Raw genomic sequence first — 22,258 nt, 5'->3', positions numbered from 1 at the left:
TGCAATCTTCTTGAAAACTTTGATATTCCTTAATACTACTTCATGCTAATATGCTGTCTAAGATTTTTAAAATTTTGTAAAACTAAATGTTGTATATTTGATTAGCTGTCACATATTTAAGTGTCATAAATTAGATTTAATTTGTATTTATTCAGTTTTTATCTTAAGAATATTAATGTAAGCATATTTTAATGGAGAGAATAGGAAAGTGAGTGTGGAAGGAGTTCAACACAAAGAACAGACAAATAATACATTGTAAGATTCAGTTGCAACTAAAATACATTAGAGCATTTGACTTGTAAGATATCCAACCATGAACTATTAACATTTTCTTTCAATTGGCTACATATTTCCTTTAAAAAAAAGTAAATCTTTTTTTTTTTTAGTGTTTTTACCTAAACATTTTTCACTAAATGTCCTGAAATCTATAAATGATTTAAATTATATCCTTCTTATGATTTCAGCCACTAAAGTTGTCTTTATTTTTAAATTAATTATAGATAAACTCCTATACACAAAGATATATTTGGGTTTTACTTTACAGAAAAAAGGAAATGCTTTTAGCACAAAAACTTCCTACTTATATATTCTTTTAAGTGGTGAATTTGTAATGTTACTGATTCTGTTTAATCTGAAGGTTAAAAGTGTCTATAATTTTGCTTTTCTTAATTTTACTAGCAACACAATTGGTGATTCTTTAATTGAAAGTTCTTTTTTTATTTTCTTCTAAGAAATCATTAATTTTCCAGTTTTATATTTGCTTTCTTTTCTATATTTCTTTCTTTCTTACCAATTCACAGATGTCAAAATAGAAGACACATTTACTCAGAAAGTCAGGTAACTGATAATATACCCAAAGATCATGTCGGACAACTCACCTTTATGAGCTAAACACACAAAATAAAAAATGAAACTTCAGCAAGTATGGCAAAAACCACCACAATATTGTAAAGTAACTAGCCTCCAATTAAAATAAATAAATTAATTAAAAAAAATCATATATTCATTCTTTATGTGAAATTACAACAAACATATAGAATGTGATGGTTAAATCAACAGATCCAAGGTACGGAATAGTACTAAGCATTTGTAATACATCCATAAATATTTTTCAATAAATCCTATTTATTTTATTATCCTATATAATTATTTTATTGTCCAGCTCTATATCCTTTTCAAGGCTTTGACTATGTGGATCACAATAAACTGTGGAAAATCCTGAAAGAGATGGGAATACCAGACCACCTGATCTGCCTCTTGAGAAATCTGTATGAAGCAACAGTTAGAACTGGACATGGAACAACAGACTGGTTCCAAATCAGGAAAAGAAGTACATCAAGGCTGTATATTGTCACCCTGTTTATTTAACTTATATGCAGAGGACATCATGAGAAACGCTGGGCTGGAGGAAACACAAGCTGGAATCAAGATGCCCGGGAGAAATATCAATAACTTCAGATATGCAGATAACACCACCCTTATGGCAGAAAGTGAAGAAGAACTAAAGAGCCTCTTGATGAAAGTGATAGAGGAGAGTGAAAAAGTTGGCTTAAAGCTCAACATTCAGAAAACTAAGATCAGAGCATCCGGTCCCATCACTTCATGGGAAATAGATGGAGAAACAGTGGAAACAGTGTCAGACTTTATTTTTTGGGGCTCCAAAATCACTGCAGATGGTGACTGCAGCCATGAAGTTAAAAGACGCTTACTCCTTGGAAGGAAAGTTATGATCAACCTAGACAGCATATTAAAAGTGGAGACATTAACTTTGCCAACAAAGGTCCATCTAGTCAAGGCTATGGTTTTTCCAGTGGTCATGTATGGATGGGAGAGTTGGACTGTGAAGAAAGCTGAGTGCCAAAGAATTGATGCTTTTGAGCTGTGGTGTTGGAGAAGACTCTTGAGAGTCCCTTGGACTGCAAGGAGATTCAACTGGTCAATCCTAAAGGAAATCAGTCCTGAATATTCATTGGAAGGACTGATGTTGAAGCTGAAACTCCAATAATTTGGCCACCTGATGCAAAGAGCTGACTCATTTGAAAAGATCCTGATGCTGGGAAAGATTGAAGGTGGGAGGAGAAGGGGATGACACAGGATGAGATTGTTGGATGGCATCACTGACTCAGTGGACATGAGTTTGAGTAAACTCTGGGAGTTGATGTTGGACAGGGAGGCCTGGCGTGCTGCAATCCATGGGGTCACAAAGAGTTGGACATTTGCAGTAGTTACAATGCAATACTTACATTTGCAATAGTTGCCAGTATATGATTGAAATCTTAATTCTTAGCATATCCAAGGACATACAGAAAGTCATTCTATTTCTCCCTTCATACTGCAAAGACAATAAGCTCTTTCTATATTTCTGGCTTGCTGGAAACTGTTGCAATTGTATCCATAAAATGTAATAGTTTGTTTTATTTTTTAATCCTCAGCTGTTAGAAAAAAGAAGAAAGTAATGGCATAACAGTAGCTAGCAGGTGTTGTGTTCAGAAACTACAAACATTGGTCATATACTTTTAATGACAAACTACCACCAAGATACAACAATTTTGTAATGTGTCAACTTCTGGATATATAGTCTTCTAAACTATCACTAAAATCTGGTTGATTTTTTACATCTATAAAATATATTTTTAAATCTTTTAGTATTCTTGCATTGTCAATGAACTAAAAAGCTAAAAGTCTGGTTCATTTAAGGTTTTGCCAATTTTTGACAACTAAAATGAATTAATTTTGACTGAATTTCTTGTAATATCTGTTTATAATGCTGGCAATAAATGGCTACAATGTGCATATCTATTAATAATATCATGAACATATTTTAAACTACAAAATACATTCTAGGCAGGAGTAAGAGGGTATAATTGGATTGGTTATTAACCAATGATAATAAAATCTGCAAGACAGGATAATTTATAACATTGATGAACATCCATTAAATTCCTAAATTCTTTCTTTTGTATTTATATGATATATTTGGGCAGTGGGGGTGATATAGGAAGTCATTTTTAATGTACAATATACAAACTCTTTAAACTTGGTGATTTTACAATGAAAATATACTAACTCCACTTATAATCAAGTTGGATTAACTTTCAAATATAATCAAACATTTAATGTAAACATTTAATTCTTTAAAATTCTTCTTACTTTGAGGTTTTTTTTTTTTTCCTCTTTTTTTAGGTATCCTCAGAAGTGCTAGCATAAAGGTTTGTTGCAGTAAGTTACTGACCATCCAGCTGGTTAAATACCAGATTGTGATCTCTTTCAGAGTCATTGTTTCCAGTGACATGCCCTTCAACCCAACCCTTTTGAATATAAATTTGTTTATTTTAATTGGAGGTTAATTACTTTACAATATTGTATTGGTTTTGCCATACATCAACATGAATCCGCCACAGGTATACACGTATTCTCCATCCCGAACCCCCCTCCCTCTTCCCTCTCCGTACCATCCGCCTGGGTCGTCCATCCATCCCTTTCATTTAAGAGCATTTAAAAATCTCAGGAAATTTTCAGAGAACAGGAGGGATCACAGATCCCCAAGTGGGTTCACTGTTAAGATTTTCTGATGGTTAGCTTACTTCCTCATTTGTCCTTTAAAACTCCTCTGCCAATTGTGCAATTAAAGTCAATTGTATAGCTTCTGAAGAGAAACTTTTGCTCCTAAAACAGGTAGTGATCATATTATTAGAGCAGAAAATTAAGTGTGTTGGTAAAGAATCTGCCTGAAATGCAGGGTGCCTGAGTTCAAACAACTGGTTCAAAATTTTGAAAGGGGTACAACAAGGGTGTATATTATCACCCTGTTTATTTAACTTGTATACAAAGCACATCATGTGAAATGCCAGGCTGGATGAATCACAAGCTGATCAAGATTGCCAGGTGGAATGTCAGCTACCTCAAATATGCACATGATACCACTGTAATGGCAGAAAGTGAAGAGGAACTAGAGAGCTCTCATTGAGGATGAAAGAGGAGAGTGAAAAAGCTGGCTTAAAACTCAACCTTCAGAACATGATTGTGGCATCTGGTCCCATCACTTCATGGCAAATAGAAGGGGAAAAAGTGGGAGCAGTGACAGATTTTATTTTGGGGAGCTCCAAAGTCACTGAGGATGGTGACTGCAGCCATGAAGTTAAAAGATGCTTGCTCCTTGGAAGAAAAGCTATGACCAACCTAGACAGTGTATTAAAAAGCAAAGACATCATTTTGCTGTCAAATATCTGCATAGTCAAAGCTGTGGTTTTTCCAGTAGTCACATATGGAACTGAGAGATAGAACATTAAGAAGGCTGAGCACCAAAAAACTGATACTTTTGAATTCACTCTACATTCACCTGTCTTGTCTGTACAGTGTGTTATGTCATTTCAATCTGGCCAGTGACCTGTCTAGAACTAGAGACATTGATATTTAATCATCCCTAGTCACCTTCCAAGCAGTGGCAATTGTCACCACTCCCTTCATATCAGCAGTTCTGGAGTATGTGGTACTCCAGTAAGTAAGGTGTTGGATTTCATCACACTTAGTAAGGTGATGTATTTCAATTCTCAGTGCGGGGCTGTGTGATAGGGAATAGTCAGGTTCTATAACATCAATATAGAAAATGTCAGGATGAGAAAGATTGCCCAGTATATGTTTTCTTACCACCCCCTCCCCATTTAAAGCTGTTAACAGCTGTTCTTATTAGCCTCATTTGACAGATGTAAAAACTGAGGTTGAGAGCTTGGAAAAATCGTTGACTATCAAACATCAGCTAGTAATTAAGCTCTCATCTGTCTGATTCCAGGTCAAATTCAAGGATAATGGGAAGACTTTACATTCTCTCAAACAAATAATATTACAAGAGGGAGGAAAAAAGAGTGTCAGCTTCATATCTCCATGCAATAAACTCGATGCCTCCTCAACTGGTTCTCAGCATTTTAGTGAAACGATTTACTCAGGATTCCCAAGCAATTTCAGTAAAAGTCCGACTGGTTTGAAAATTTATATCTCAGCACTAAATGATAAAAATCTTAAAAAGCTGTTTTAAACTCACATTGATATAGTAATGGCATCATTGTGTTTACAGGCTGATACGGTGTGAAAATAGGTGTGTTTTATGGATACAATACTTTTTACCAATCACATGGAGCTAATCATCAGATTAGTTAACCTGACTTGTGGCAAAACTCATCCTGACTTTTGCTGTGTAAAAAGGAGAAAGGCACAAATCAACAGAAAACTAGAGATGACTTAGAAACAGCCTTATCTTCAAACTGCCTAATTTTGGTGAGTTGTGCATTCAGCATAATTTTCAGCAATATAGCTTTTTTCAGTGATTATTTTTTTTCTTTGGCAAAGAAGAAATAAATGAGTATATGAATAAAGGAAAAATTAGGTACTGGAGAAATGAAGACTTTCCAATATACTTTCTGTCTACTAGGTACAACATAGTTACTTGTATAGTTAACTGCTTTCCCAACTCTTAAATCCATAACAAGATTTATTGTTGAATATTGAAGATGATACTTGAAGCTACACAAAATGTCACATATAGTGTCAAGAGCGGCTTGACAGGCAGGATTTCTGAAAGCGCCATAGGGCGGAAGAAAGAGAAACAAGACACAAGAATTCGGAGAAAAGCGAGGATCAGGGGACCAACACCCAAGGGCTCCAAGATGAAGGTGCCGAAACTGAATCCAAGCCAGCTTTGTTATACTTTCAGCCATGAAAGAAAAAATATGCAGGGAGTTAAGCTATAACTCATGTGGCCTTGAGGGCCAAAGAACAAAGTGATCGTTAACCACTGAGTAACTACGAAACAGTGATCAATAACAAATCATAACTAAGACTAATATTCTTATCTATAGATTTTCCACCAGGTACGTAAAACGTGTGACTTTGAGACGCCAGTTGAGAAACAGTCTGGGGTCGGTTTTCTGACCCCTGGATCATATCTTGTTTTCAAGACTATGAACTGTTCCCTCTGGATTTGTTCCAAGAGTCTCATGCCTTATAGCATCCAGTTTATCAGTAATTATAAATTTCATCTGTGGCCCTTGCTGGGGCCTGCTTTTCTTTTATTCTTCCTGTCTCCTGCATATAGCAGGTATCGAACTACTGTCATTTAAATAAATGGTAAATTAACTTTCTTGTTTCTGAGAACTGACCCACTGATTCAAATTGTCTGACTTATCATGCAGAGTAGGAGTAGCTTCATCATAACATCCATTTGACCAGAGTACCCCCATTGGAGGTTATATATATTTTTCACTATTTCCAAATTTACTCACTGCCAATAATGATCTACCTTTGTCTTTACTCTCCTTTTAGTATAGAACTGCCTTCATATTTAAACTCTAGTTATTCTTCAAATCCCATTTTAAGCCACCTCACCTAAGAAATCCAGTGAACATGCTGTTTTGAGCATATTAAGTTATTATATCATAACCTATTCCATTCATTAAGCAGTCTTTCCTCTGTTGACTTACTGTGTCCATCATTTTTGGACATAGAATCATTTTTTAAAAGAAAACAAATGCCTAAAGAAACTAAAGACCTATATATAGAAAACTATAAAACATTGGTGAAAGAAATCAAAGAGGACACTAATAGATGGAGAAATATACCATGTTCATGGATTGGAAGAATCAATATACTGAAAATGAGTATACTACCCAAAGCAATTTATACATTCAATGCAATCCCTATCAAGCTACCAACAGTATTCTTCACAGAGCTAGAACAAATAATTTCACAATTTGTATGGAAATACAAAAAACTTCGAATAGCCAAAGCTATCTTGAGAAAGAAGAATGGAACTGGAGGAATCAACCTACCTGACTTCAGGCTCTACTACAAAGCCACAGTTATCAAGAAGGTATGGTACTGGCACAAAGACAGAAATATAGATCAATGGAACAAAATATAAAGCCCAGAGATAAATCCACACACATATGGACACCTTATCTTTGACAAAGGAGGCAAGAATATACAATGGATTAAAGACAATCTCTTTAACAAGTGGTGCTGGGAAATCTGGTCAACCACTTGTAAACGAATGAAAGTAGAACACTTTCTAACACCATACACAAAAATAAAATGGATTAAAGATCTCAACGTAAGACCAGAAACTATAAAACTCCTAGAGGAGAACATAGGCAAAACACTCTCTGACATACATCACAGCAGGATCCTCTATGACCCACCTCCCAGAATATTGGAAATAAAAGCAAAAATAAACAAATGGGACCTAATTAAACCTAAAAGCTTCTGCACAACAAAGGAAACTATTAGCAAGGTGAAAAGGCAGCCTTCAGAATGGGAGAAAATAATAGCAAATGAAGCAACGGACAAACAACTAATCTCAAAAATATACAAGCAACTCCTGCACCTCAACTCCAGAAAAATAAATGACCCAATCAAAAAATGGGCCAAAGAACTAAATAGACATTTCTCCAAAGAAGACATACAGATGGCTAACAAACACATGATAAGATGCTCAACATCACTCATTATCAGAAAATGCAAATCAAAATCACTATGAGGTACCATTTCACGCCAGTCAGAATGGCTGCGATCCAAAAGTCTATAAGCAATAAATGCTGGAGAGGGTGTGGAGAAAAGGGAACCCTCTTACACTGTTGGTGGGAATGCAAACTAGTACAGCCACTATGGAGAACAGTGTGGAGATTCCTTAAAAAACTGGAAATAGAACTGCCTTATGATCCAGCAATCCCACTGCTGGGCATACACACTGAAGAAACCAGAAGGGAAAGAGACACGTGTACCCCAATGTTCATCACAGCACTGTTTATAATAGCCAGGACATGGAAGCAACCTAGATGTCCATCAGCAGACGAATGGATAAGAAAGCGGTGGTACATATACACAATGGAGTATTACTCAGCCATTAAAAAGAATACATTTGAATCAGTTCTAATGACGTGCATGAAACTGGAGCCTATTGTACAGAGTGAAGTAAGCCAGAAAGAAAAACACCAATACAGTATACTAACGCATATACATGGAATTTAGAAAGATGGTAACAATAACCCTGTGTATGAGACAGCAAAAGAGACACTGATGTATAGAACAGTCTTATGGACTCTGTTGGAAAGGGAGAGGGTGGGAAGATTTGGGAGAATGGCATTGAAACATGTATAATATCATGTATGAAACGAGTTGCCAGTCCAGGTTCGATGCACGATACTGGATGCTTGGGGCTGGTGCACTGGGACGGCCCAGAGGGATGGTATGGGGAGGGAGGAGGGTTCAGGATGGGGAACACATGTATACCTGTGGCGGATTCATTTCGATATTGGGCAAAACTAATACAATATTGTAAAGTTTAAAAATAAAATTAAATTAAAAAAAAAAGGAAATAAACCATCTACTTTAAGAAATGAGCAAAAGAACTTGCTAAACATTTTTTCCAAAGAAGATACATTAATACAAATGATCAATGGGTACATGAAAAATCTTCAATATCGCTAATCACTAGGAAATTCAAGTCAACACCATAATAGGATAGCACCTTGCAATATAATGACCATTATCAAAAACAAAACAAAACTAGAAATGGCAAGTGTTGATGAGGCTGTGGAAAAAAGGGAATCCTTGCGCATCATTGGTAGGGATGTAAGTTGGTGCAGCCATTAGAGAAAACAGCATACAGAGGGTTTTAAAAACTGAAAAGAGAACTATCACGTGATCTAGTAATCCTACTTTTATGTCTATAACTGAAGTAAATAAAATTACTATATCAAAGAGATGTTTGTACTCCCGTGTTCATTGCAATGTTATTCATAGTAGCAAAGTCAGTGGATGAACGGATAAAGAGGATGTGGCGTATATATTTTCTAATAATCTAATATAATAATAATACAGCAATAAAAAAAAAAAACGGTGAACTCATAGAAATAGTAGAATGGTGGTTACCAGGGGCTGAAAGGTGGGGGAAATGGAGAGAAGTTGTTCAAGGCATATAAACAACCAGCAGTAAGATAAACAAGGTGTGAGGAGCTAACATATAGCATATGTGCTAAGTCATTTTAGTCATGTCTGACTCCTTGCAACCCCATGGACTGTAACCTGCCAGGCTCCTCTGTCCATTGGATTTTCCAGGCAAGAATACTGGAGTGAGTTGCCATTTCCTTCTCCAGGGGATGTTCCTGACCCAGAGGTTGAACTCGTGTCTCATATCTGCCACATTGGCAGGCAGGTTCTTTACCACTAGTGCCAACTGGGAAGCCCCAGTGCATAGCATAATGACTATAATTAACAATATTGTATTATATACTTGAAAGTTGTTAAGAGAGTAAATTTTCAATGCTATCATGACACACATAAAAATATAATTATGTGAGGAGATGGGAGTGTTAACTAACTTTATTGTCAATCATTTTGCAATATATACATGTATTTATTTATCATATTGCACTGCTGACATTCAAAAAGCTAAGATCATGGCATCCAGTCCCATCACTTCATGGCAAAACAGTTGGGGAAAAAATGGAAACAGTGACAGATTTCATTTTCTTGGGCTCCAAAATCACTGTGGATGGTGACTGCAGCCATGAAATTAACACTTGCTCCTTGGAAGGAAAGCTATGACAAACTTATACAGTGTATTAGCAATCACTTTGCTGAAAAAGGCCCATATAGTCAAAACTACAGTTTTTTCAGCAGTCATGTACAGATGTGAGAGTTGGACCTTAGAAGGCTGAGCACCGAAGAATTGATGCTTTCACACTGTCAGTTGTATAAGATTCTTGAGAGTCCCTTGGACAACAAGGAGTTCAAACCAGTCGATCCTAAAGGAAATAAACCCTGAATATTCATTGGAAGGAGTGATGCTGCAGCTGAAGCTTCAGTACTTTGGCCACCTGATGCACAGAGCTGTCTCATTGGAAGATACATTGATGCTGGGAAAGATTGAAGGCAGGAGGAGAAGGGGATGACAGAGGATGAGGTGGTTGGATGGCATTACTGATTCAATGGACATGAGTTTGAGCAAACTCTAGGAGATAGTGAAGGACAGGGAAGTCGGGTGTGCTGTAGTCCATGAGGTTGCAAAGAGTTGGACATGACTGAGTAACCGAACAGCAACAACATATTTCACACCTTAGTTATATGTAAATAATATCTCAGTCAACCTGGGGGTGGGAGGAAATTAAAAGAAACCAAAACTATCATGTGGTGTGATCGTCTCATTTGGGAAGCCTGAAAACCAGAGACGCTAAGTAATTTCCGTGAGAAAATGAAGAAAATGCAATAGTAAAGCCCAGCTCTCTTGAATCTACTTTAGTGAACTTTATTAAGGATATAAGAATCTTTGCATTTCATTAGGGTTCCTAAGAACACATAACTCAGCACTCCATCAAGTACCAAAAGATCCTCTATCAGTTCAGTAGCAATTAATATCCATTTTCAATATTTTCAATCATAGAGAAATAACGATATGGTTCTACTTACAAATAACTTAATTTTTAAAAAGAACTTTATGAGTCTGTTCCCTATTGCACCAAAAATGACCCTCTTAAACTCTTTGCTAAAATATGCAGAGTTGATGAAATGGTGATATGGTGAGAGTCTTTGTTCTTATTAACAAAAATTTTAAGTAGAAAGAAAAATGAAAAGGTTCATTTCCTCCTGAGATATATCCCTAGTTGGACAGGTCTAATTGTGTTTCTTATATTAAGCAAAACCATCCTCACTGTAATATTTACTCACTTGCTTTGCTCTACAAATTTACTTTCACAGTGTCTTATCTTATGTTCAAGTTACAAATCTTCACATACTTGAGAAATGTTGTCATGTATCCTCTAAGACATTTTTTTTTGGACTAAACATTATTAGATTAATTATTTATCCATAATGTATGACATGTAGAACACTTCTGATAACTCACATATATGCATGCATGTCACTCATAAAATATGGTGGTTCCCACAGAAGCAAGTTGTCTGACCCTCACAGAGTACAGTGAGTTTCCTGCCTTCCATGCCTTGCAAGCTGCTGCTTTCTTAACACAGATTGATTGCACTAAAGATAGACTGTCTTGGCTAAACTGGTTAATAGTTTGCTTATATTCCTTACCCTTTAAGTATATTTCAGGACATTAACATCAAGAAGACCTCAGTTATGTAGTGAATTCCCACATAAACTGTTTCTTCTTACTTGCTAGTCAGTTGAGTATTCAGTAGATGCTTGAAATTAAAGCTCATATGTTTTCACTGGTAATACTGTATGCTTGGAGGTCTTTGAATTAATTTCCTAAGCCAGTGGACCACTCTTCAATTAAAAAAAAAAAGTTCTTTTATGAGTATTAAAATTCCTGGAAAAGAAAATTTGAAAATAAATGTTCTTCCTGAAGTCTTAAAGTAATAGCAAAGATGTAACAGGGACTGGGCATTTAGAGCTATAGTTCACTTTTTTTTTTTTTTTTTTTCCCCTAGGATAAGCACTCTCTGGGAGAAACTTTCTGAGTGCTGGAAGGTTGAGAAGGAATTTAAGATATACGACTAAACTTTCCATCAAGTACAAAAAGCCACTCTATCAGTTCACCAGTAATTAATACACAGTTTCGCTATTTTCACTGAACTTGTTTTTACACATAGTCATTGGCTGAATCTCACCAATTGGGATCTAAAGTTCTGAAAACAGACTCTCCAAGGCTGGCGATCAGCAGTGAAAATGAGCATAACTATATCAATGTCTCTACTCAAGACTCCTTTCTTTGGGATTGGAATGAAAAACGGACCTTTTCCAGTCCTGTGGCCACTGCTGAGTTTTCAAAATGTGCTGGCATATTGAGTGCAGCACTTTCACAGCATCATCTTTCAGGATTTGAAATAGCTCAACTGGAATTCCATCACCTCCACTAGCTTTGTTCGTAGTGATGCTTTCTAAGGCCTACTCGACTTCACATTCCAGGATGTCTGGCTCTAGGTCAGTGATCACACCATCGTGATTATCTGGGTCATGAAGATCTTTTTTGTACAGTTCTTCTGTGTATTCTTGCCACCTCTTCTTAATATCTTCTGCTTCTGTTAGGTCCATACCATTTCTGTCTTTTATCGAGCCCATCTTTGCATGAAATGTTCCCTTGGTATCTCTAATTTTCTTGAAGAGATCTCTAGTCTTTCCCATTCTGTTGTTTTCCTCTATTTGTTTGCATTGATCGCTGAGGAAGGCTTTCTTATCTCTTCTTGCTATTCTTTGGAACTCCGCATTCAGATACTTATATCTTTCCTTTTCTCCTTTGCTTTTCACTTCTCTTCTTTTCACAACTATTTGTAAGGCCTCCCCAGACAGCCATTTTGCTTTTTTGCATTTCTTTTCCATGGGGATGGTCTTGATCCCTGTCTCCTGTACAATGTCACAAACCTCATTCCATAGTTCATCAGGCACTCTATCTATCAGATCTAGCCCCTTAAGTCTATTTCTTACTTCCACTGTATAATCATAAGGGATTTGATTTAGGTCATACTTGAATGGTGTAGTGGTTTTCCCAATTTTTTCAATTTAAGTCTATATTTGGTAATAAGGAGTTCATGATCTGAGCCACAGTCAGCCCCTGGTCTTGTTTTTGCTGACTGTATGGAGCTTCTCCATTTTCTGCTGAAAAGAGTATATCAATCTGATTTCGGTGTTGACCATCTGGTGATGTCCGTGTGTAGATTCTTCTCTTGTGTTGTTGGAAGAGGGTATTTGCTATGACCAGTGTGTTCTCTTGGCAGAAGTCTGTTAGCTTTGCCCTGCTTCATTTTGTACTCCAAGGCCAAGTTTACCTGTTACTCCAGGCATCTCTTGACTTCCTATTTTTGCATTTCAGTTCCCTATAATGGAAAGGACATCTCTTTGGGGTGTTCATTCTAGAAGGTCTTGTAGGTCTTCATAGAACCATTCAACTTCAGCTTCTTCAACATTACTGGTTGGGGCATAGACTTGGATTACTGTCATATTGAATTGTTTGCCTTGGAAATAAACAGGTCATTCTATTGTTTTAGAGACTGTATCCAAGTACTGCATTTTTGACTCTTTTGTTGCCTATGAAGGCTGAGACTCCATTTCTTCTAAGGGATTCTTGCCCACAGTAGTAGATATAATGGTCATCTGTGTTAAATTCACCCATTCAAGTCAAGTTGAGTTCGCTGATTCCTAAAATGTCAACATTCACTCTTGCCATCTCCTATTTGACCACTTCCAATTTACCTTAATTCATGGACCTAACATTTCAGGTTCCTATGCAATAGTGCTCTTTACAGCATTGGACTTAACTTCCATCACCAGTCACATACACAACTGGGTATTATTTTTGCTTTGGCTTCATCCCTTCATTCTTTCTGGAGTTATTTCTCCACTGTTCTCCAGTACCATATTGGGCACCTACCAATCTGTGGACTTCATCTTTCAGTGTCCTATCTTTTTGCTTTTTCAGACTGTTCATGGGGTTCTCAAGGCAAGAATACTGAAGTGGTTTGCCCTTCCCTTCTCCAGGGGACCACATTTTGTCAGAACTCTCCACCATGACCTGCCTGTCTTGGGTGGCCCCACAAGGCATGGCTTAGTTTCACTGAGTTTCATTGAGACAAGGCTGTGGTCCATGTGATCAGATTGGCTAGTTGTCTGTGACTGTGGTTTTCATTATGTCTGCCCTCTGATGGATGAGGATAAGAGGCTTATGGAAGCTTCCTGATGGGACAGATGTACCGAGGGGGAAACTGGGTCTTGTTCTGATGGACAGGACCATGGTCAATAAACCTTTAATCCAATTTTGTGATAATTGGTGGGGCTTTGCTGCCTCCCTGTTGTTTGACCTGAGGTCAAACTATGGCGGAGGTAGTGAAGGTAATGGTGAACTCCTTCAAAAAGTCAGTGCCCCTGCCCTTGCAGCAGGCCACTGCTGACCCGTACCTCTGAAGGATACACTCAAACACTCAAAGGCAGGTCTGGCTCAGTCTCTGTGGGGTCTACTGTTGCGCACAAGGTCTTTTTGAGCCCTCTGAGCATCTCTGACAATTATGAGGTTTGATTCCAAACGTGATTTCTCCCCTCCTACCATCTTGCAGAAAGGGAAGAGGAACTAAAAAGCCTCTTGATGAAAGTGGAGAGTGAAAAAGTTGGCTTAAAGCTCAACATTCAGAAAGCAAAGATCATGGCATCTGGTCCCATCACTTCATGGGAAATAGATGGGAAACAGTAGAAAAAGTGGCAGACTTTATTTTTTCGGGCTCCAAAATCACTGCAGATGGTGACTGCAGCCATGAAATTAAAAGACGCTTACTCCTTGGAAGGAAAGTTATAATCAACCTAGATAGCATATTGAAAAGCAGAGACATTACTTTGCCAACAAAGGTCCATCTAGTCAAGGCTATGGTTTTTCCAGTAGTCATGTATGGATGTGAGAGTTGGACTGTGAAGAAGGCTGAGCGCTGAAGAATTGATGCTTTGAACTGTGGTGTTGTAGAAGATTCCTGAGAGTCCCTTGGACTGCAAGGAGATCCAACAAGTCCATTCTGAAGGAGATCAGCCCTGGAATTTCTTTGGAAGGAATGATGCTAAAGCTGAAACTCCAGTACTTTGGCCACCTCATGCGAAGAGTTGACTCATTGGAAAAGACTCTGATGCTGGGAGGGATTGGGGGCAGGAGGAGAAGGGGACGACAGAGGATGAGATGGCTGGATGGCATCACTGACTCGATGGACTTGAGTCTGAGTGAACTCCGGGAGTTGGTGATGGGCAGGGAAGCCTGGCCTGCTGCGATTCATGGGGGTGCAAAGAGTTGGACACGGCTGAGGGACTGACTGACTGACCATCTTGCTGGCGCTTCTCCTTTGCCCTTGGATGTGAGGTATCTTCTTTTTGTAGGATCCAACATTCTCCTATCCATGGTTGTTCAGCAGCCAGTTGTAATTTTGGAGGTCTCACAGGAGAAGATGAGCACACGTCTTTTCATCCAGTCCAAGACTTGTTGTTCACCAGTCCCATGATCAGAGCCATGGGCAGGGGGTTGGTTCCATGCAGGGTGTGGATTTCAAACATAAAACAATCTTAGTAGCCTGAGCCACCCTCAGGTGATCCCTCACTGATCACTGCTTCGCTGGACAGGTGGCCAGAGAAGGCAGCATTTGTGTATGAAGTATTGTGGCTGCAATGTCTTTCAGCAAATGGTGTGTAGCAGTGGTGGGAGAGGTGAGGGGTAGGGAAAGGCACTGGGGTTGTAGCTCCACGTAGACTCTGCTCACTCCCCACTGGCCCCTGGCAAACCCCTTCTGTTCTTTGTTATCCACGCAGCTCCCAGCATCTTCTTTGCTCAAACAGACATGTCCTGTTGTGGGACCACCAGAGTCCGCTGTCCAGTGGCCGGGAACTCGCGGATGGTCTGCACGTGAGTGCCTTCTGGTTCTCTTCCCAGAATGGGAATACAATAGAATGGGAAACACTAGAGATCTAGTCAAGAAAATTAGAGATAACAAGGGAACATTTCATGCAAAGATGAGCTCAATAAAGGACAAAAATGGTATGGACCTAACAGAAGCAGAAGGCATTATGAAGTCATAGCAAGAACACACAGAAAAACTATACAAAAAAAAGGTCTTCATGACCCAGATAACCATGATGCTGTGGTCACTCACGTAGAGACAGATATTCTGGAATGTGAAGTCAAGTGGGCCTTAGGAAGCATCACAACAAATAAAGCTAGTAGAGGTTATGGAATTTCAGTTGAGCTATTTCAAATCCTAAAAGATGATGCTGTGAAAGTGCTGCACTCAAGATGCCAGCAAATTTGGGAAACTCAGCAGTGGCCACAGGATAGGAAAAAGTCAGTTTTCATTTCAATCCCCAAGGAAGGAAATGCCAAAGAATGTTCAAACTACCACACAGTTGGACTCATCTCACACACTAGTAAAGTAATGCTCAAAATTCTCCAAGCCAGACTTCAACAGTAAGTGAACTGTGAACTTCCTTATAAAAGGCAGAGGAACCAGAGATCAAATTGCCAGCATCCGTTGGATCATTGAAAAACAAGAGAGTTCCAGAAAAACATCTATTGCTTTATTGACTATGCCAAAGCCTTTGACTGTGTGGATCACAGCAAACTAGAAAACTCTTCAAGAGATGGGAATACCAGACCACCTGACCTGCCTCCTAAGAAACCTGTATGCAGGTCAAGAAACAACTGGACATGGAACAACAGACTGGTTCCAAATTGGGAAAGGAGTACATCAAGGCTGTATATTGTCACCCTGCTTATTTAACTATATGCAGAGTACATCATGCAAAATGCTGGGCTGGATGAAGCACAAGCTGGAATCAGATTGCTGGGAGAAATTTCAATTGTCTCAGATATGCAGATGACACAACCCTTACAACAGAAATGGAAGAAGAATTAAAGAACTGCTTGATGAAAGAGGAGAGTAAAAAAGCTGGCTTCAAACTCAGCATTCAGAAAACTAAGATCATGGCATCTGGTCCCATCACTTCATAGCAAACAGATGGGGAAACAATGGAAACCGTGAGAGACTTTATTTTTGGGGGCTCCAAAGTCACTGCAGGTGATGACTGCAGCCATGAAATTAAACAATGCTTGCTCCCTGGAAGAAAAGCTATGACCAACCTAGACAGCATACTAAAAGCAGAAACATTACTTTGCCAACAAAGTTCCATCTAGTCAAAGGTATAGTTTTTTCCAGTAGTCAGGTATGGATGTAAAAGTTGGACTATAAAGAAGGCTGAGTGCTGAAGAATTGGTGCTTTTCATCAATTGTGAACTGTGATGTTGGAGAAGATGTTTGAGAGTCCTTTGGACCGCAAGAAGAAAATCAGTCAGTGCTAAAGAAAATCAGTCCTGAATATTCATTGGGAGGACTGATGCTGAAGCTGAAACTCCAATACTTTGGCCACTTGATGCGAAGAACTGACTCACTGGAATAGACCCTGATGTTGGAAAAGATTGAAGGTGGTAGGAGAAGGGGACATCAGAGGATGAGATGGTTGTATGGCATCGCTGACTTGATGGACATGAGTTTGAGTAAACTCCAAGAGTTGGTATGGACAGGGAGGCCTGGTGTGCTGCAGTCCATGGGGTGGCAAAGAGTCAGATGCGACTGAGTGACTGAACTGAACAACAGAAAACAATTAAAGTTTTTTTTTTTTCTTAGTAAACCTTGCAGACAGGATAGTCCACAATCACATGCTGTGACCTGGTTTCATTTGGTTTCAGAGGAATTTTTGCTATAATAACACATCCACCAAATTCAGCTGCTGAGCCAGTTAGCAGCCAGTGCCAGGGTGCCCACAGCCCTATCTCCCACTTCAGGGGGCATTCCGTAGGTCCTCAGCCATGCTCTGATGTTTCTAAACTCCATCTGTGTTTATTTATTATCTTTCTCCTTATGAGCAGAGATTTCTAAGATTAAATATTGTGTAAAATTCAAGTTGTTGTTGTTTAGTTGCTCAGTCGTGTCTGACTCTCTGTGACCCCATGGACTGCAGCCTGTCCTTCATCATCTCCTGGAGCTTGCTTAAACTCAAGTCTATTCATTCAGTGATGCCATCCAACCATTTCATCCTTTGTCGTCCCCTCTCTTCCTGCCTTCAATTTTTTTCAAGCATCAGGGTCTTTCTAATGAGTCAGTTCTTCGCATCAGCTGGTGGAAGTACACACATTGGTTAAGAATGTATTTCTCCAACTAGTTCTTCCTAAGGACATTGGAAAAAGTTCTAAATAAATAACAGTTTATTTTTCATGCATTTTCAAATTAATTCTGTGGTTCTCTAAAGGGTAAAGTAAAAAAGATACTGCCCAGAGAGTCAGAGAATAAATATCATGAACACATTACAATCATTGCTTTCTTGTGAGAAATATTTCACCACAATTTAACTTTTATAATTTGATTAAAAAAATAATGCAAGTTTCTTTAGGATAAGATATAGATTATTGTACACATTTCAATATCCTTGTCCCATTCTATCTAAGTGCTGAAATTTTATCCATGTTGACTTAATTGTATACCTGCCCCCTCCTTACACATGCATATGCACATAACCTAATTTATTTGGCTTTGTTTTCCTAATTCTTTAGTTACAAAATGACTTACTTGCTACTTAACTGGATACCAAAATGTCTCTAAATTCCTGTTGATGTATTAACACCAAAGATTCAACTGAAGTCATGCTTTTCCATCTCTTCTTAACAAATAAAAAAGTATATTTTCAATAAATGGAGATGATTCTCAGGACTGACATAGACAACACACAACTAAGAACTATTCTTGAGTTGAATAAAGAATATTGAATGCCAACCATTCTTGGAAATGCAGTAGTGATTAATGAGCTTGAAGAATTACTAAGATGATTGTTATTTTAAAAAATACATTGGAGCATTTCATTACACAGATCTTGTTCTATTAATATTTTGGTATATTATGAAAATATTTATTCTGAAGACATTGCTATTGAGGGAAAAAGTGATGGAATGCTTCTTCTGAAACTGTCTTTAGAAACAATGCTCTTTTCATTGGTGTCATGGATTCATCCAGTGGTAGGCACCATTGCGAGGCTCAGGAAAGTTTTTCTAGAAAATATTCAGCTTATATTTTCCTTTTCTTGTCTTTTTAATCTTGATATGAATCAATTTGATCTAGATAGCATGAACTCTCTTAATGCTTCATATAGTAATTTTTCCTGAAGAATCCATGACACAAAATTTTAGAGGGAATTAAAATTATGAGGATTAGTTTCCTGATGAAGCAGTCAAACATTTTTGAAGTCAATACAGGAATATATTCGTTATTCCCTTAAAAAAAATCTCTATTGTTATTAATCTAATAGTACTCTAGTACTGGAGGAAAGAATGCCAAACCAATCTAGTATTACTGTGGTGAGAAACCCATGAACAATATGAAAAGACAAGATGAACCCCCAGTTTGGAAGGTGTCCAATATGTTACTGGGGAAGAGTGGAGGGCGATTACTAAGAGCTCCAGAAAGAATGAAGCTGAGTAAAAGTAGAAGCAAAACCCAGCTATGGATGTGTCTGGTGGTGAAAGTAAAGTCAGATGCTGTAAAGAACAATAATGCATAGGAACCTGGAATGTTAGTCCATGAATCAAGGTAAATTGGACGTGATCAGGCAGGAGAAGGCAAGAGTGAACATCAACATCTTAGGAATGAGTGAATTAAAATGGATGGGAATGGGCAAGTTAATTAAGATGACTGTTATATTTACTACTATGGGAAAGAATCTGTCAGAAGAAATGGAGTAGCCTTCATAGTCAACAAGAGTCCAAAATGAAATACTTGGGTGCAATCTCAAAGATAACAGAATGATCTCAGTTCATTTCCAAGGCAAACCATTGAACATAACAGTAATCCAAGTTTATGCCCCAACGTATCACCTCACAGTCATATCACTTCATGACAAACAGATGGGGAAAATGTGGAAACAGTGTCAAATTTCATTTTCTTGAACTTCAAAATCAATGCTGATGGTGATTGCAGCCACACACACACACACACACAGCTTGCTCCTTGGAAGAATAGCTATGTCAGACCTAGATAGTGTTTTAAAGAGCAGAGCCATCACTTTGTCAACAAAGGTACGTATAGTCAAAGTTATGGTTTTTCCAGTAGTCGTGTATGAATGTGGGAGTTGGGCCATAATGAAGGCTGAGTGCCGAAGAATTGATGCTTTCAAACTGTAGTGCTGGAGAAGACTCCTGAGAGTCCCTTGGACAACAAGGAGATCAAATCAGTCAATCCTAAATGAAATCAAAACCCTGACTATTCATTGGAAGGAGTGATGCTAAAGCTGAAGCTCCGATATTTTGGCCACCTGATGTGAAGAGCTAACTCACTGGAAAAGACCCTGATTCTGGGAAAAATTGAGGACAAGAGAAGGGAGTGACAGAGGATGAGATGGTTGGATGGAATCACTGACTCAGTGGACATGAGTTTGTGCAAACTTGGGGAGATAGTGATGGACAGAGAAAACTGGAGTGCTGCAGTCCATGGGGTCACAAAGAGTCAGACATGACCCAACAACACTGACCCAGGAACTCATGCTGAAGATGCTGTAACCGACCAGTTCTATGGAGACTTACATGACCTTCTAGAACTAACACCAAAAAAGATGTCCTTTTCATCATAGAGGATTGGAATGCAAAAGTAGGAAGTCAAGAGATAACTGGAGTGACAGGCAGCTTTGGCTGTGGAGTACTAAATGAAGCGAGGCAGCGGCTAGCAGAGTCTTGTCAAGAGAACACAATGGTAACAGCAAGCAGTCTTTTCCAGCAACATAAGCAACAACGACATCACCAAATCATCAATACTGAAATCAGACTGATTATATTCTTTGCAGCTTAGGATGGAGAAGCTGTGTATAGTCAGCAAAAAAAAAAAAAAAAAACAAGACCTGGAGATGACTGTGGCTCAGATCATGAGCTCTCTTTATTGCAAAATTCAGACTTAAATTGAAGAAAATGGGGGAAACCACTAGACCATTCAGGTATGACCTAAAGTTAATTCATTTTGATTACACAGTGGAGGCGATGAATATATTCAAGGGATTAGATCTGGTAGATAGAGTGCCTGAAGAACTATGGACAAAGGTTCATAACATTGTACAGGAGGAAGTGAACAAAACCATCCCAAAGAAAAATAAATGAAAGAAAGCAAAGTGGTTGGCTGAGGAGGCTTTACAAATAGTGGAGGAAAAAGGAGCAGTGAAAAGCAAGGGAAAAAAGGGAAAGCTAAAGCTATACCCAACTGAATGCAACATTCCAGAGAATAGCAAGGAGAGATAAGAAGGCCTTCTTCAATGAACCATGTAAAAGTAGAGGAAAACAATAGAATGGTAAAGACTAGAGATCTCTTCAAGAAAATTAGAGATACAAAGGGAACATTTCATGCAAAGATGTGCACAATAAAGAAAAGAAATGGTAGGGACCTAACAAAGGCAGAAGAGCTTAAGAGGTGGAAAGAATACACAGAAGAACTATACAAAAATGGAATGACCCATATAACCACAATGGTGTGGTCACTCACCCAGAGTCAGACATCCTGGAGTCTGAAGGCAAGTGGGTCTTAGGAAGCATAACTATAAACAAAGCTAGTGGAAGTGATGGAATTCCATCTGAGCTATTTCAAATCCTCAAAGATGATGATGTTAAAGTGTTGCATTCAATATGTCAACAAATTTGGAAAACTCAACAGTGGCCATAGAATTATTTTAATTTCAATCACAAGGTTAGTTTTCATTTCAATCCCAGTGAAGGGCAATGCCAAACAATGTTCAAACTACTGAACATTTGCATTCATTTTGCATTCTAGTAATGTTATGCTCAAAATCCTTCAAGCTAGGCTTCAGCAGTATGTGAACCAAGAACTTCCAGATGTACAAGCTGGGTTTTAGAAAAGGCGGAGGAACCAGAGATCAAATTGTCAACATTCACTGAATCATAGAGAAAGCAAGAGAATTCCAGAAAAATGTATACTTCTGCTTCACTGACTACGTGAATGCCTTTGACTGTGTGGATCACAACAAACTGTGGAAAATACTTAAAGAGATGAGAATACCAGACTACCTCTCCTGTCTCCTGAGAAATTTATATGTGGGTCAAGAAGTAATAGAGCCTTATATGAAATAACTGACTGGTTCAAAATTGGGAAATGAGTACAATAGGAGCTGTATATTGTCACTCTGCTTATTTAATTTTTATGCAGAATACATCATGCCAAATGTAGGGCTGGATGAATCACAAGCCTGAATCATATTGCCAGGAGAAGTATCAACTACTTAAGATATGCAAATGAAACCACTCTAATGGCAGAAAGTGAGAAGAAACTAAAGAGCCTCTTGATGAGGGTGAAAGAGGAGATTGAAAAAGCTGGTTTAAAACTCAGTATTCAGAAACTAAGATCATGGCATCTGGTCTCATCACTTCATGGCAAATAAATGGGGAAACAATGGAAACCATGATAAACTTTATTTTCTTGGGCTATAAAAATCACTGCAGACAGTAACTGTAGCCTTGAAATTAAAATACACTTGCTCATAGGAAGGAAAGCTATGGCAAACCTAGACAGCATATAAAAAGCAAGGACACTACTTTGCAGGCCAAGATCTGTCTTGTCAAAGCTATAGCTTTTCTAGTAGTCATGTTTGGATGTGAGAGGTAGACCATAAAGAAGGTTGAGCACCAAAGAATTGATGCTTTTGAATTGTAGTGCTGGAGAAGACTCTTGAGAGTCCCTTGAACTGCAAGGAG

This window comes from Bos indicus, chromosome 5, assembly GCF_029378745.1.
Source record: "Bos indicus isolate NIAB-ARS_2022 breed Sahiwal x Tharparkar chromosome 5, NIAB-ARS_B.indTharparkar_mat_pri_1.0, whole genome shotgun sequence".
Taxonomy (NCBI): domain Eukaryota; kingdom Metazoa; phylum Chordata; class Mammalia; order Artiodactyla; family Bovidae; genus Bos; species Bos indicus.
This window is presented reverse-complemented; position numbering follows the sequence as displayed.